The sequence below is a fragment of the Camelina sativa genome, chromosome 15 (genome assembly GCF_030686135.1).
Source record: "Camelina sativa cultivar CO46 ecotype springtype chromosome 15, ASM3068613v1".
Taxonomy (NCBI): Eukaryota; Viridiplantae; Streptophyta; class Magnoliopsida; order Brassicales; family Brassicaceae; genus Camelina; species Camelina sativa.
The window spans coordinates 23,664,671-23,680,754 of NC_141894.1; the positions used below are offsets into that span (position 1 = coordinate 23,664,671).

A 16,084-nucleotide genomic window follows, 5' to 3' on the forward strand; every position below is an offset into this window, starting at 1 on the left:
ATAGACCGAGGGATCTATCTTATTATATATATATATATATATATATATATATATATAATCTCCTTATAGTTATTATTTTTTTAAAATAATTTTTGTAATTTTTGATAATTCTCTTTTTATATTATTAATATTGTTTAAAACAATATATTTTGATTTTTGGTTTTAATCTCAAATTCCTCCTATTAAATATTAAATTTTACAAATGTCAAAATCTCATATATATATATATAAACTTGACACATGTCAAAATCTTATTAATGGCTAACTTTCAAAACCCTACTTTATAATATATATATATATATATATATATTTATATATTTGAATAAAATGTAAAATTTATTCAAAAAAATGTTTTACATAACCATTTGTTCAAACTGTATTTGAAGTTTTAGGGAATCATTAATACATTAAAGTTACAAAACGGAGAAGAATCTTGATGCTAGCCATGTTGCCATGGCAGCTGCGTATTTTCCTTTGCTTTGATTGTAGATATATATATATAAATGTTTATTATAACAAAGACGAAAAATTTATAAAAATGAGCTATAGGTTGTTCAAACTCCCGATGAGTGAGTCTCCACTAACAGTCCTAACACCATTAGACCAAATTTTTTTTTGACAAATCTGGGCTGAATTTTGTATATAGTATATACGGCCGCAAGTTGATGCTTCATTGTCTTAGCCTATGGACCGGCTCTCGCCATGAGTACTATTAGTACTATTCGAGGAGATGCTTTATTTTTTATTCATGAATATGATATTTTTCTCTAATTTTCATTTTCAAATATTTGATTCCACATCAACAAAAGAAAATATTTTATAATTTTTGACAATGTTTGAGAGACTATAATTAATAACATTCATTCCGAAATATATGTTTTCGTTTTTTATAGAAAAAAAATTATGTTTTTGTTTCTTAAACATTTTGGCTAAGTATTTGGTTGGTCTTTATATCCTCTACTGGAGAAATCATGTAAACACTCATATAATATATATTACCAATATATTATTATTATTATTATTATTATTATTATTATTATTATTATTATTATTATTATTATTATTATTATTATTATTATTATTATTATTATTATTATTATTATTATTATTATTATTATTATTATGTAAAGTGTTATAGAATGACTTTGCAACATAAAATTATATAAGTTTTTAGTTTTAACTTTATACGACTTTCATATTTGTTTTCTATATTTATTTTTCATATTTGGTGGATTACGGTTGGACATGGGAAGAATTAATATTCTTGAATTTTGAGATACCTTACCCCGACCTTTACAAAAAAAATTACAATTAAAAATAATACCCGGTAAAAATAGATAAAAGAGAAACATATGCAAGATATAGTTCTAAAAATGTAAATTTACAAACTTCAAAACTAAAAACTTATATTTTTATGTTGCAAAGTCATTCCAAAACATTTTATTTAATAAACATTAAAAAGCGGGTATTAAGGGGTTGAGTAATGAATCTAATAATAGGTCGGGTAACGAGACAGATCTACAAAATAAATACTCGATACTTGAAGTTTACAAGACGGAACGGGACGAGATCAGATGGGACGTCTATCCGTTCTATAATAGATTCGTCTAGGTTATATAAGTGCAATAATCTAACTAATCCAATAGAAATATGATATTTGGAGTTAGCACCATAAACAAAAAAAAAAACATTTTGATTAGTTTTAAAATATACATGTATATCGTTTAGTATTTGAAAAAAAAAACAGGAATTGTATTTTGTTTTTATGGATGAATTACAAAGTATCATATATTTTCCAACTGATGAAAAAATATTATGTCCTTGCTATGGATACTATAGTATTTGTGCTCATTGAATTGTCTTAGACGAGAGAGGCTGTGACAACCCGTCCCGTTGACCCCACTAGCCCACCGCTAGCTTGCCCCATAGGCCCGAAGCTGGCCCTGCAGGGCATCGATCCTAACCCCTTACTGGGCAAATGGAACTATTCATCCAAATCCACAGTAGGTTATTGGTGCGCCAGGCGTTCCTCGAACCCTTGTTCCCACCCTTTAACAACTTTCCCACAGGACAAGCTGTCACCAATTGAGCTGCGGTGGGCTAGTGGGGTCAACGGGACGGCAGAGCTGCCTGGAATGCCTTCCAGAACACCGAAGTGAACTTAGAATCCCTGTCAGACACAATGCTCGCTGGCACCCCATGCAACCTGACTATCTCTCTCACATACTTCTTAGCCAAGACCGCTGCTCCATCAGTCTTCTTAATGGTCAGAAAATGTGCTGACTTAGTCAACCGGTCCACAATGACCCAAATAGCATCAAAGGTCCATGACACTGGCAAACCTACCACAAAATCCATGGTGATCACATCCCACTTCCACTCAGGAATGGGTAAACTCTTCAGTAAACCGCCAGGAACCTGATGCTCAGCCTTCACTAGCTGACACACATTACACCTCGAAACCCAACTAGTTACATCCTTCTTCATCCCGACCCAGTGATAGTACCTCTTGAGATCTCGGTACATCTTAGTCGCTCCTGGATGAATAGAAAACCTGCTCGCATGAGCCTCTCTCAGGATCTCCTGTCTCAACTCCTCATCCTTGGGCACACAAACCCGATTGTGCACCAAGATAGTACCATTATCTTAGACCTGATACTCTGAATCCACATCTTTTGAGGCATTCACCAGCCCCAAATCCTTCTCCTGAGCCAACCGCACCTGAAACATGAATATTTGGTGGTTGGAAGATGGAAGTGTGGTGAATGCAATGATGAATGAATGGATGGATGGGTGTTTCAATTCCCCTTATGCAGTTGCAGTATAAGATGTGTCAATCCAATCTGAGTGTTGTGATCACTAAGGATGTGAATATTATGCCTAAGTCAAGCCAATATGAAAGGATGTTTGTCACTAACAATCCTATGATGTAAATGTAAAGTGTAGAAAGTAAAACTATAAGAACTAAGAACTAAATGCAAATGAAACAAGATGATTAAAACAGTAATGATGCAACCAACAGAAGTAGAAACTATGCTAATGAACTAATGCAAGACAAGTAATGAACAGGACACTAAGTAAATGCAATATAAATGCAACTAGAATGAAAGACAGGACAAATATAAAGCATAAACAAGAGTTCTGGGGATGAACTCGAGCAGCACTCGATCGAGTGTAGATCGAGTGAGTGGTCGAGTTAGTCAAATCTGGGAAACAGAGCAATGCAATAAAAACAGAGTAATGCTAAACCAAATCAAACAACAATCAAACAGCACGATTAAGAGTTAAAAATCAATAAACAAAGAAGGCCTTGAGGAGGGATTCATGGGCTGAACTGATCATTGTGGTTATCTAACTTGGTCAACAAATCTCAAGCAAGCTATGAGCTAATCTCTAGACATATGAATCTAAGACAAGTTTCTCCCACTCTCATGGTCAAGAAACAATCAAACCTGAGCATCTTCTAGACTTGTTCTCACAAAGTAAAGAATCTACACAAGCAGGCATTAAGCAATACATCTCAAACCAAACAAGACCTCTAATCTCTTAGAAAGCCTAATGGTAAGCTCTAGATCTAGCCTTATATATGCTTCCTAAACATTGGTGTGATGCTAAGAAGCTTGAAATCAGATCCTACCCTCTCAGATATAGGATCAGCATTAAGATCATCTACCCTAGAAGAGATCTACAAAAATCAAGCTTGACCAAATCAAACAAACCACAAGATCAACTCAGCCTAACCCATCCTCAAGATCCTAAACCACTACTCACAAGAACACATGATGAACATCAAATCATAAACCCAGAAAAACACGAAAATTGCATCATTAGAAAGATGAAACCAAGATCTACAATACTGATGAAGGAATCAAGCTCAAATTCTCAATATTAAGAAAGTTATGAAACAAACAATATTGAGGAATTTAGCTTTTTCCTTAAGAAAGTACAAGATCTAAAAATAAAAAGAAAAGTGCAAAAGGAATAATCCCAAAAGGGGTAAAAACTAGGTTTTGACTACTCTAAAAAGCTGTCTATCTTTGGTAGCTGTCTATCTTTGGTGGCTGCAGGTACAAGCCCTTTTATAGTAGAGGAGGTGGAAGCCCTAAAATTGCTAAAAGACAAAACAGTCAACAGCTCGGTCAACTCGACCCTGTGCTCGGTCGAGTGCATGGTCGAGCTGGCTTCTCTCGTGCATCCTCCACTCGGTCGAGTCCATCTCCCCACTCGGTCGTGTGCTTGGTCGAGCTGGACTCCGGAGCTTGGTTCTTCAGCCTTAACTCTCTTGCTTTCCCTTCAAGATTGCTTCACTTCTCTTCAAGATTGTTTCCATGCTCCTTGAGCTCCAAAATCACCTGATAATGCATGAAAAGATGCAAATGCAATGCAACTATGCTCTAATGCATGATTAGTCCTAAAGCTATGCAATAATGGTGAAAATGGATAGCAAAAGATGCAAAAGATGTGAATAAACTAAGGGAAAACATGGTAAATTATATGAACATCAACACCCCCAAACTTAGTCTTTGCTTGCCCTCAAGCAAATAAAAAAGACATAAGAAGGTAGATGAGGTTTAAAGGTGGGATCTCAGCTCCTAAAGCTTGCCTATAAACCAGCTAGAATCAATGTCCAAGTTACTAGTACTAAGATGCAAGGTGAATGAGCTGTACTTAAAGACTTTAGACAAGTAATCACAACCCTTACTGATTTGAGCCTTGGTTATCCACATGCATTCAAATCAACCATTTCCTTTAACATTCATTAATCAAGAACATGAATCAATTCTATGCAATGCTTAAACTCATTTGGCTTGGTAATAAAAGGGTTTAGAGACAATGATGGTCTCTCTTTAGAGAAGGGTTTCACAATAACAAGGTTCTCTCATAAAATGGATTTAGCTTTAGAAGAATGCTAAAGGTAAGAACACTTAGACACATACAAGAACAAAACCTTGTCTACCCAAAGGCACCCAAAGTATTCATCCTATCAATCTAAACCTAAATGATCCTAGTGCCACCCTTTGAACTTCTTCTTTTCTCTTTCACCCTTTTCTCTTTTGGTTTTCAAGTCTTAGGAGATGTTTCTTATTTGAACTTCCTAGTGGGATGGGAGATTCTTACTGATTTGCTATGGTTCTCTTCTTATCTTATTCTTAAGACATACAAGCATTTTGCTAGACTCTTCTTTGCTTTCTTTTCTTTTCTTTAACTAGAACCATCTTAGATAACAATTTTTACTTCCCATCCTTTCACTAGACTTTAGCTTTTACTTGAACTCAATCTCCTTTTAAAGACTCTACCCTTTTTCTTTCTCTTTTTCCTCTTTTCTTTCTTTTCTTTTCTTAACTGCCAAGTCCCAAACCCAACAAGTGAACCACCTAGTCCTATCTAGTTTGAAAATTGCAAACTAGAACAACACAAGGCTTTACTCTTGTCAGTTCAAACCTAACACTTTCTACCAAGCTCAATCCCAAAAATAGGCCACACACACACAAGAATAAACAAGGCTTGAAAGAAGGTTTGGTTAAGGGGTAGGGGAACTGATTTAAAAGTGAAATCAGCTACTTGGATCAACAAGAGTGGCAAAAGGAGAAAGATGATCCAAATATGTATATGGTATCCATGAGTTTAAAGCAATGCATATATTGATAATTAACAGTCAATATTAGGTTCTTATAGATAGGAAATGGCATCAAATCACAACATGCTTCAATTTAGACCAAATGCAATGCAGGAATTCAATGCTTGGTTCAATCTTATGCTTCTAACCACTCAACTAGCATCAAAGTACTATTAACTTGGGCATTGATCCTAGTTTGGTGAATCTAGCAAGCTAACAAGGTCAAACTCATCATAGATCCCTAATGCAAACAGTCCTATATGCTAAACAAAATACTTAAATATGCAATGCAAACTACATGAACACTCTTTTTTTTTTTTATAAAGATTTTTTGCAAAAAATTTTCAAATTTTTAGGGTTTTTCTATGCCTTAGATGCTATGCAAATACTAACATGATGATGCTAAAAATTTGAAATAAGAAAACAAAACACAATGTCAAATGCCATCTCAAACCCTCTTCCAAACTTAAATCACACAGTCCCTTGTGTGAAAGAAATTAGTTTGAGGATTCAAGACTTAAAACAAAACACAAAATATGAAATGCTATGATATGTACAATGGAAAGGTGATAGTGTTACCTCAAGGATTGGAGAAGAAGCTGTCCACATCCTCCTGCATACTATCAAAGGTGTAGCTGGGGTCCTGCTGGTGATTGGAGGAAGGTGATTGGGGCAGCTCGATGATGCCAATCGACCGCGACTCGATCGAGTAAGTGTCCGAGTGGGGGGGTCGAGCTGGACCGCGAGTCTCCAAATCTTGAGTCTGGTACTGGTGGAACTGCTGGTATAGTGCTAGATCCATAAAGTATTGGGGTGGGATGGGAGGGTAACCTGGATAGCCTGGATAAGCAGCTGGAGGTGGGAAGTCAAAAGGTGGTCTAGGCATGAACTCGGTCGAGTGGCTCCAAGGTACTCGGTCGAGTGGCTGCTCGAGTGACCCGGTCGAGTGCCTCGAAAACTATTGTTCTCGGGTGCTTGAGCTCCTCTTCCTCTGATTTGGCTCATACATTGAAGCTTTAGCTGGTTCCATAGGGTTTGCAACTCTAGATAGTGCTCTAGTTGGCTACACCTCCTCTAAGGGCTTGATGGTGTTGGTGAAGAGTTTCCACTCTTCAAGTCAGCAATCTCCTTCTTTAAACCCTTGATGGATTTAGCCATGTTGCTCACCTTCTTCTTAAGCTTATCAAACCTCTTTCCATTCCACTTGTTCCATCTTTGCAACAATGTCAACCTCTTGCTATGCTCTCTCACTCCTCTACTATCCCTTGGGTTGGGCTCATAGTCCTCAAAGTAGAACTGCTCCTCTCCATCAACCAACTCTACATCTCCAGCTGCATCAACTCTAGGCTGAACTACTCCATCAAACAAGTACTCATCAGCTGGCCAAAAGTCAATATTGGCTTCTTCTTGAATGGTAGTTAGCTCCTTGTTTGGTAGGATCACTTGTTTCTTCCTAACAGTTGGCAGCTCAAAGTTAAAGATGTGGTTCCCTTGATGCATCTCCTTGGCTAGGATGAGAGTGGAGGTAAGATAGCTGGAATCAATCCACCTTTGTGAGACCCTTTCTCCCTTAAGTGGGATGTTGGCAGCTTGAAGGATTAGAGTAATGATGCCTCCAATGGTTAGTGCTCCTCTTGAATCCTTGTTCTCAAGCTTGCCTACCCAACTTCTCAAATATATCTTATGGTCTATGAGCACCATTGCAAGATCAGTCTCCACAGTGCTCCCAAGGATGATGGTTACATTCCTTGCTTGAAGAAGGACTCCATTGAGAGCCATGTCGATCATCTTTAGCTCTCCCTCATTGATGTTCCTAGTTTCCTTCCTAGCAAAGAAGGTGTTGGCAAGAGCTTTGTGGTAGTACCTCAAGACTGGGATCCTAATCCTTGAGCTCTTGGAGTTAGAGGATGAGTAGAGCTTGTTGTCCCGAATGGTTTCCCACACAGCATACAGTTCTTCTCTTGGAACCATCAAACTCCTATTGCTCCCAACCTCAAAACCAAAGACATTAGCCAACTTCTTCATTGAGAGCTCATGCTTCTTCCCTTTGATTGTGAAAGAGATGTGACCAGCTCCAACCACAAGACTCAGCTTCTCCATCATCCATCAACTCTTCTTCTTCACTTTCTTCTTCCTCACTCTCACTTTCACTCTCCTCTTGTTCAACCTCAACAGCTGGCCTCTTCCCTTTGGCCCTTGCTCTCCTAATAAACTTATTGAGAGTTGTCTGCCTTTCTTCCCCACTTTCAGTTCTCTCTGGATCCTCCTCAACAGCTGGGTTTCTAGAACTCGCATGCTGGCTCGGTTGGTCACTCGGACGGCCACTCGGTCGAGTGCATGCTCGAGTGGGACGTCGAGTGGACCTTCCAGCATCTTCTCTTGATTCTAAATCAACATCATGACGACCCTTGGAGCTTGCAGCTGCTTGCTTGGACTTCTTAGTGATCTTGGAAGACATTTTTGAACAAAAACTGAGAGGAATACACTCAAAGCTTAAAGTTAATAGGTTAGTAGTGACCCAAAAACTAGAAAGAACTAAGCTTTGAGCAAAAGATGAACTTGAGAGAGATTTTAAAGCTTGAATTTAGATATTTTGAGCAAATGAGAGAGTGTGAGAGGTATGAGGACAAGGAGACAATGGTGGAGCGTCCATACCATTCAAATTTTAAATGGGAATCTTTGACCTGCTTTTTGCTGCCACTCGACCCCACACTCGACCAGCACGTGGTCGAGCTCCTTGACCAAATTTTCAAATTTCAAAATTTTTCTTCCTTTTCTCCCTCCACTCGATCGTTCTAGAAGCTTTGGAATTGAATGGGCCTTTGGTTAGTCCCTAGCTCGGTCGAGTACCTTTTGTGGGCTGGTCGAGTGGGCTTGCGAACCTCCTTGCCCAAGTCCAAATCTTTCCTTACCCAGCTACACTTTCTTCTTAAAGGCTGCTCAAAACAAACATAAAAGAAAACACATCAAAACTACTAAGAAAATAAACCATATTTACAAAGGATACCTTAGGGACTTCCTCCCTAGTGAGCTTGTTTAAAGTCACTAAGTTTGACTTTGGTTTCTTTCTTAGACTTGATCTAGATACCAAGGAGGTGATGAAATCCTCCCTAGAACCTCTTGGTCACTGTAAAGTTGATCCTTGATAACCTCACCCTTAACACTCAAACCATATTTCTTCTTGATTTTGAGCCTAGGTCTTGCTTTCCTTAAAGACCTCTTGTTCAACTTCACTTGGAGCTCCTTAACCATACCAGTCAGCTCTTGAACTGACCTCTTAAGCTTTTCCACAGAATCATATTGAAGAGAGAGCTCAGCCTTAGGGTCTACTCCATCCTTGAAAACCTCATGATCAACTCTTTCCTTGATAGTGAAAGGTTGATCATCTATGGTAGGAAGGTTGGTTGGGTTATAGATGTTGAACTTCATGACTGTATCCTCAGCAATGTTCAAGGTCACAAGACCTTCCCTAACATCTATTAATGCCCCAACAGTGGCTAAGAATGGCCTCCCTAGTAAGATTGGATCTTCAGGCTCTTTGTCCATCTCTTTGACCACAAACTCAGTATGGATCCTTGCTCAGGACATTCTCCAACCTTCCAACTACTTCTTTGTTTGACCCATCAGCTAGGCAAACATGGAGATTAGTGGATTTAAAATCAGTTCTTCCAAGCTTTGGAGCTATGGAATATGGCATGACACTTGTTGAAGCTCCCAAATCACAAAGACATTGATTGTAGTGAAGGTAACTGATTGTGCAAGGCAGATAGAATGGTCCTGGATCACTGAGCTTAATTGGGATGATCACTCCTCCAAGGTTCTCAAGATCCTTCTCATCTTGAGCTTCAGCCTTCTTCTTTGACAAATCAAGCAAAAAATTCTTATAGAGAGGATATGGCTCATACTGTTCCAAGGCAGGTCCTCTTTCCTCTTCTTGGTAATCAATGGTGATCTCTTGTATAGCCAACACTTCTTCCTTTTTCTCAACCATAGATTCTTCTTTCAAAACCCTTTCTTCCTCTTGTTGCTTAGCCAACATTGCCTTTTTCTCAATGATCTCCCTTAATTCCTTAATCTTCTGTGCTTTGGAACGCCCAGGAAAAGGTAGTGGAGGCTTGTAGGCAGGAAGAATGTACTTGGCAGGTTTGTCAGCCTCGGACTGTCCAGCTCGATCGACCACTCGAGCATGCACTCGGTCGAGTGGCTGCTCGAGTCCATGGTCGAGCTCAAGTGCGAGCTCCAATTGCTTTGCACAAACATCACTTGGGGCTTCAGTAACTAATGAATTCCCCCAAACTTGAACTGCACTGTCCTCAGTGACTTCTTCCTCATGAACTTGAATGGCTTTGGCTGTGAACTCCCTTGGATTTTGAACAGCTTTACCAGGGAGTTAGTTGGGTTTTGGAGCTGAAGTGGAGGCTATGTTTGTAACGCCCCCGAACCGCTCTATGACCACGGAGGCCATCGGACGGTGCCGAGATGCTACTTGTTGTGGGAACCGCACCCTGGTGGTCCGGTCGAGGGACGGAAGCTGCAGCTTCCCGACAAGTCCTCCTGGACGCGACTCCACCCACGGCCGAGGTTCGCTTAGGCTTTGCAACCCTTGCGTCCCACAGCGCGCGTTGTGTTGGCCTGGACAAGGCCGTGTATCGTATGCAACCTGCCATGTTTTCCTGAAAACCGTATATATCACTTTAATAAAATAATTCATCGAAAATAAATCATTAAAGAAATATATAAAGATAGTCGGGAAAATAATTATAACCGTTTTCAAAATATAGGATTTTACAAAGAACACGTAAAACCCTATCCGGTACCCTAAACTTTGCTCCGGCTCTAGACTCACTTAGCTTCCCTACAAGACAAAATATTATCATGAGTAATCTAAGATTACTCAGTGAGCCTGGGTACCCCTTTCTCCTAAACAGGATACTAACTTCCCAACCCGACTACCTCGGCAAGCAAAGAAAACAAGCAAGGCAAACAAGCTAGCAAGTAATCAAAGCAACGCAACGAAAATCATAGCGGAAGCAATTTAAACCACATACAAGCGAGAAAAGTTAGATCCAAACGACTCGACTCGATGATCTAGACTCGCAATACACAACACAAGACGACTAAAGAACCACTTTAGACTCTTGAACCATACGCAACTTACTAAGATGACTAGAATAAACAAGGGTTACTTGAAATATCCTAGACTCTTAGACAACACACACATGTAAAGACGAATAGACATAGACAAGGAATACTTGAATACTCTAAACTCTTTACACCTAGGGCCCCTCGATAATATGTTCTGTTCCAACCCATCTCCCTCATGCCGAGACCACAAAGGTCACCAGCAATGAGCCCACAACTTAGCTACATCGTCATGTAGCGGTCACGCTAGTAGCTAGCTAGCGGTGACAGTGTCCCGCGTGAGTGGTTGTAGGGAACTCACGCGTGACAACCGCTTATGGAACCAGACTACTCTAGCTAGAACTCAAGAAATATAATTCGAGAGACTTAGCTAAAATACATCTACACACTCAAGCAAGAAAAATCAAGCAACACAAGCAAGAAAATTCAAGCAAGAGAACATGCAACAATCATCAAGCATTACAAATAAAAATTCAACTTAGATTGTGCTACATGCATGCAACCAATTCAATATACTTAAGCAAATTAATGCAACAAGTTTATTTATGCATGCAAACCAATTATAAGCGATTTAACCATTTAAATCCTTAAGTCCAAATATGCATGCAAACCAATTTATAAGCGATTAACCCATTTAAATCCTTAAGTCCAATTATACATGCGAGCTATCCTCATTCAAATTCATGCAATAAAATTGCAAATAAACTTCGCCAAGTTTTAATTATGCATGCAACCGGTTTTAAGCAAATAAAATTGCTAGCTTCAATTCTCATCTCGCATGCAATCGCCTTATCCAAATTTTAAGTAAGTCCAAATTACTTAAATGCATCCAAATTCGTTCGCGGTCTTGCATGGTGATTCCTAGCTCAAATTCAATGTGATCTTTAACATGAATCTAGCATGAATCCTACCAAATTTATGCATGCAACCATTAAACTGATTCTATCATGAATCTAGTCTACATGCAACACACAATTACCGCAGAACTCACCTCTTTCACGCGTCGATGATCCCTGGAATTCACCGCACCACTCGAATCTTTGCATCGAACAGCTTCCCGCTCAGCTTTACCCCAAACTGCGTCTCTTCTCGTCGTCCTCTCTCGACGCGAGCAGCGCTTCGCTTCGATCACCCTCTCGACGATCTTTCTCGTCTCTCTCGGCAATCTCTCTCTCGGCAATCCCCCAATCTCGTCTCTTCCTCTCCTCCTCTCCTTTCTTTCTTTCTCTCTTCTTTACTTATGATTTTTGGGCGAAAATGAGAGGAAGTGAAGGTCCTTATATAGAGGAAGAGAGTGGCAATTTGGCCCAATGCATTTTGGACGTTTTGCCTAGACTTATGGCCACACAATCTCTTGCTTGTACGCTTGTTGAGTGTAAGCAACACTTGGCCAAAGGAATCTTGCATGCTTTTGCATTCACACCTTGCATGAAATGCTATTGGCTGCATGGAAATGATTATGTCTTCCACTTCCAACTTTGTGGTAGAGATTCCATGGAATATCCTCCTTTGATTCCTCTCCTAACTTGCATGAATTCTCATTGGCTGATTTTTGAGAAAACAAATTCCGCAATTTCCGGAGTCTTGTTGGGTCGGCCGGTCGTCGGTCATCCGTCGACGCCAGTCGGCACTTCTCGACCATTCTCGACAAAACTCGTCCGACGCTCTCGACAACTCTCGAGTTTCTCGATCTCGCTCGGACACGACTCTCGGTCACAGCTCTCGACAGCTCTAGACCATCGTCGATAACTCTTCGACCAATTCCGAACAATTATCTAGATGCTTCGGATGTTATCGACTCCTTCGACCAATACCGGACAGTTGTCTCGTTTTCTCGGATATTGTCGATTCTCTCGACCAATACCGGCTAATTTCTCGGGTCATCGGCAAATTCTTCGAGTCCTCGACAATTCTCTCGAGTACTCGGTAACTCCCTCGAGCCTCGACAATTCTCTCGGACATCTTCGGACATCTCGATCCCTTCTCGAACATCACCCGATAAACCTTCGGCTAACTTTCCTCGGCCTTTGCGGTACGTCTTGGACGACACGGTCGGTACGTCTCGGACGACACAAACATCTTTCTCGGCACTTGACCGTTTCTTCCGCGGATGCTATTTCCGCAAAAACTGATAACTCTCGATCGGTCCTAAGGTCTCGATTGTACCTCCGATCACTTCCGTCTTGGCTCGGCCATTCTCCGACTCATGAATTTTTCTTCGGACTTCTTTGGGTCATTCTCCTTGGTTTCACTTCCACTTCCTTCTTAAATCTTTTCCGGGCCATTTCCTCGAATTTTTAATTTGGGATTTCTGCCCTTAGTGAGGGTCACTACAATGTTACTCTCCATGTACTTAACTCTGGAATTCAGACCCTCAAACTTCATATTTAGATCATTGTATTGAGATGTGAGCCTTTGATTCAACTCAGCAAACTGTTTGGCTTCCTCAATCTTCCCTTGTGTTTGACCAATCAACAGCTGTTGCACCATGGCTCTAAGGTCTTGTTCCTGGCCTTGGTTAGTCTGAAACCCTAGTGGGGGACACAACTGGGGCTGGAACACCTGATGCTGTTGTTTGGGGACATAGTGATTCTGCTGTTGAGGCTGTTGAGGTGGGTAGACTTGGTCTTGAGGATTAGCTACATTGGTACTCCTATAAGAGAGGTTGTTGTTCTTGAATCCTCCTTGATTGTAGCCTTTGAATCCTCCCTGGTTTTGCATATAGCACATCTCAGCAAACTCATTCTCCCCCTCTTGAACTGGAGGCTCCTCTTCACCAATAAAGTGAATGGACTTTTGTTGGCTTAGCAAGATCCTATCAAGCTTTTCATTCACCATTTTCAGATCCTTCTTGTACTTGTCCTCTTGATCAGTTGATGATGAGCTTATGGTTCTGTCATAGTCTTCATTGTTGTTCCCATCAGACTGTGCTAGGTTCTCAACTAATTCCCAGCCTTCTTCCACATTCTTGTTGAGGAAGTTTCCATTGGAGGCTGTATCAAGAAGCATTCTGAACTTGGGAAGCATTCCTCTATACAATGTGCTCAACAAAGACTCCACACTGAAACCATGGTGAGGGCACTGAGTTTGGAATCCCTTGAATCTTTCCCAAGCTTCACAAAAGCTCTCATTGTTCCTTTGAGCAAATCCATAGATCTCATTCCTCAGCCTTGCTGTCCTAGCATTAGAAAAGAACTTGGCCAAGAAAGCCTTCTTACATGCATCCCAAGTAGTGATTGCACCAGTAGGGAGAGTCTTTTCCCATAAGTGAGCCTTGTCCCCATGTGAGAAAGGGAACAACCTCAGCTTAAAACAATCTTCACTCACACCATTGATCCTTGTTAGGCTGCAGATCCTATCAAACTCATCAAGGTTATCAAGTGGATCCTCCATTGGCAATCCATGGAATTTATTGGCCTGAATCATTGAGATCAACACACTCTTGATCTCAAAGTTGTTGTTGGCAACAGTTGGAGGCACAATTCCATCTCTTTGGTTGTGAGTGTTGGGTGCATCTCCAGCACCAATGTTCCTTGGTCTTGGAACCTGATCCTGCTGATCCATAGCTACTATAACCTCTTGTTGTTCCTGAATAACTCTCCTTTGCTTAGTTCCCAAACTCTTTGTCAACTTGTGGATGTTGTCAATATGCCTATGGAGATTGTCTTTTCCTTTAGACCTTGTGTGCATCAACAAACACAAACGTTTTTTGACAGGCACACGACTGAGCACATGCTCAAGTAGGTGATCAAGTCGACTGGAAACTGATGGTTATATAGATCCGGCGTCTGGCTCGAGCAAGTGCTCGATCACGACTCGGTCGAGTGGTGGTCGAGTGACTGGTCGAGTGGTACCTGAAATGCAACTTCAACCCAGCAACAACAGATTCAAGGTTATAAACGAACTCGATCTTAGACTTTTATGATCCTAAATGTCACAAAACAAACTTAGATAGGCAACGGCGCCAAATTGAAACATGAATATTTGGTGGTTGGAAGATGGAAGTGTGGTGAATGTAATGATGAATGAATGGATGGATGGGTGTTTCAATTCCCCTTATGCAGTTGCAGTATAAGAGGTGTCAATCCAATCTGAATGTTGTGATCACTAAGGATGTGAATATTATGCCTAAGTCAAGCCAATATGAAAGGATGTTTGTTACTAACAATCCTATGATTTAAATGTAAAGTGCAGAAAGTAAAACTATAAGAACTAAGAACTAAATGCAAATGAAACAAGATGATTAAAGCAGTAATGATGCAACCAACAGAAGTAGAAACTATGCTAATGAACTAATGCAAGACAAGTAATGAACAGGACACTAAGTAAATGCAATATAAATGCAACTAGAATGAAAGACAGGACAAATATAAAGCATAAACAAAAGTTCTGGGGATGAACTCGAGCAGCACTCGATCGAGTGTAGATCGAGTGAGTGGTCCAGTTAGTCAAATCCGGGAAACAGAGCAATGCAATAAAAACAGAGTAATGCTAAACCAAATCAAACAACAATCAAACAACACGATTAAGAGTTAAAAATCAATAAACAAAGAAGGCCTTGAGGAGGGATTCATGGGCTGAACTGATCATTGTGGTTATCTAACTTGGTCAATAAATCTCAAGCAAGCTATGAGCTAATCTCTAGACATATGAATCTAAGACAAGTTTCTCCCACTCTCATGGTCAAGAAACAGTCAAACCTGAGCATCTTCTAGACTTGTTCTCACAAAGTAAAGAATCTACACAAGCAGACATTAAGCAATACATCTCAAACCAAACAAGACCTCTAATCTCTTAGCAAGCCTAATGGTAAGATCTAGATCTAGCCTTATCTATGCTTCCTAAACATTGGTGTGATGCTAAGAAGCTTGAAATCAGATCCTACCCTCTCAGATATAGGATCAGCATTAAGATCATCTACCCTAGAAGAGATCTACAACAATCAAGCTTGACCAAATCAAACAAACCACAAGATCAACTCAGCCTAACCCATCCTCAAGATCCTAAACCACTACTCACAAGAACACATGATGAACATCAAAATCATACACCCAGAAGAAAACGAAAATTACATCATTTGAAAGATGAAACAAAGATCTACAATATTGATGAAGGAATCAAACTCAAATTCTCAATATTAAGAAAGTTATGAAACAAACAATATTGAGGAATTTAGCTTTTTCCTTAAGAAAGTACAAGATCTAAAAATAAAAAGAAAAGTGCAAAAGGAATAATCCCAAAAAGGGTAAAAACTAGGTTTTGACTATTCTAAAAAGCTGTCTATCTTTGGTGGCTGCAGGTACAAGCCCTTTTATAGTAGAGGAG

At 39.9% G+C, this 16,084-nt stretch overlaps 1 non-coding gene across 1 annotated transcript; it reads left to right on the top strand.

Moving 5' to 3' along the window:
* The first annotated feature begins 13,823 nt into the window (after positions 1-13,823).
* On the top strand, positions 13,824-13,930 carry LOC147926994 (small nucleolar RNA R71). Its single transcript, XR_015583139.1, has one exon. It is a non-coding gene; the product is annotated as a small nucleolar RNA R71 (small nucleolar RNA).
* Positions 13,931-16,084: the final 2,154 nt, after the last annotated feature.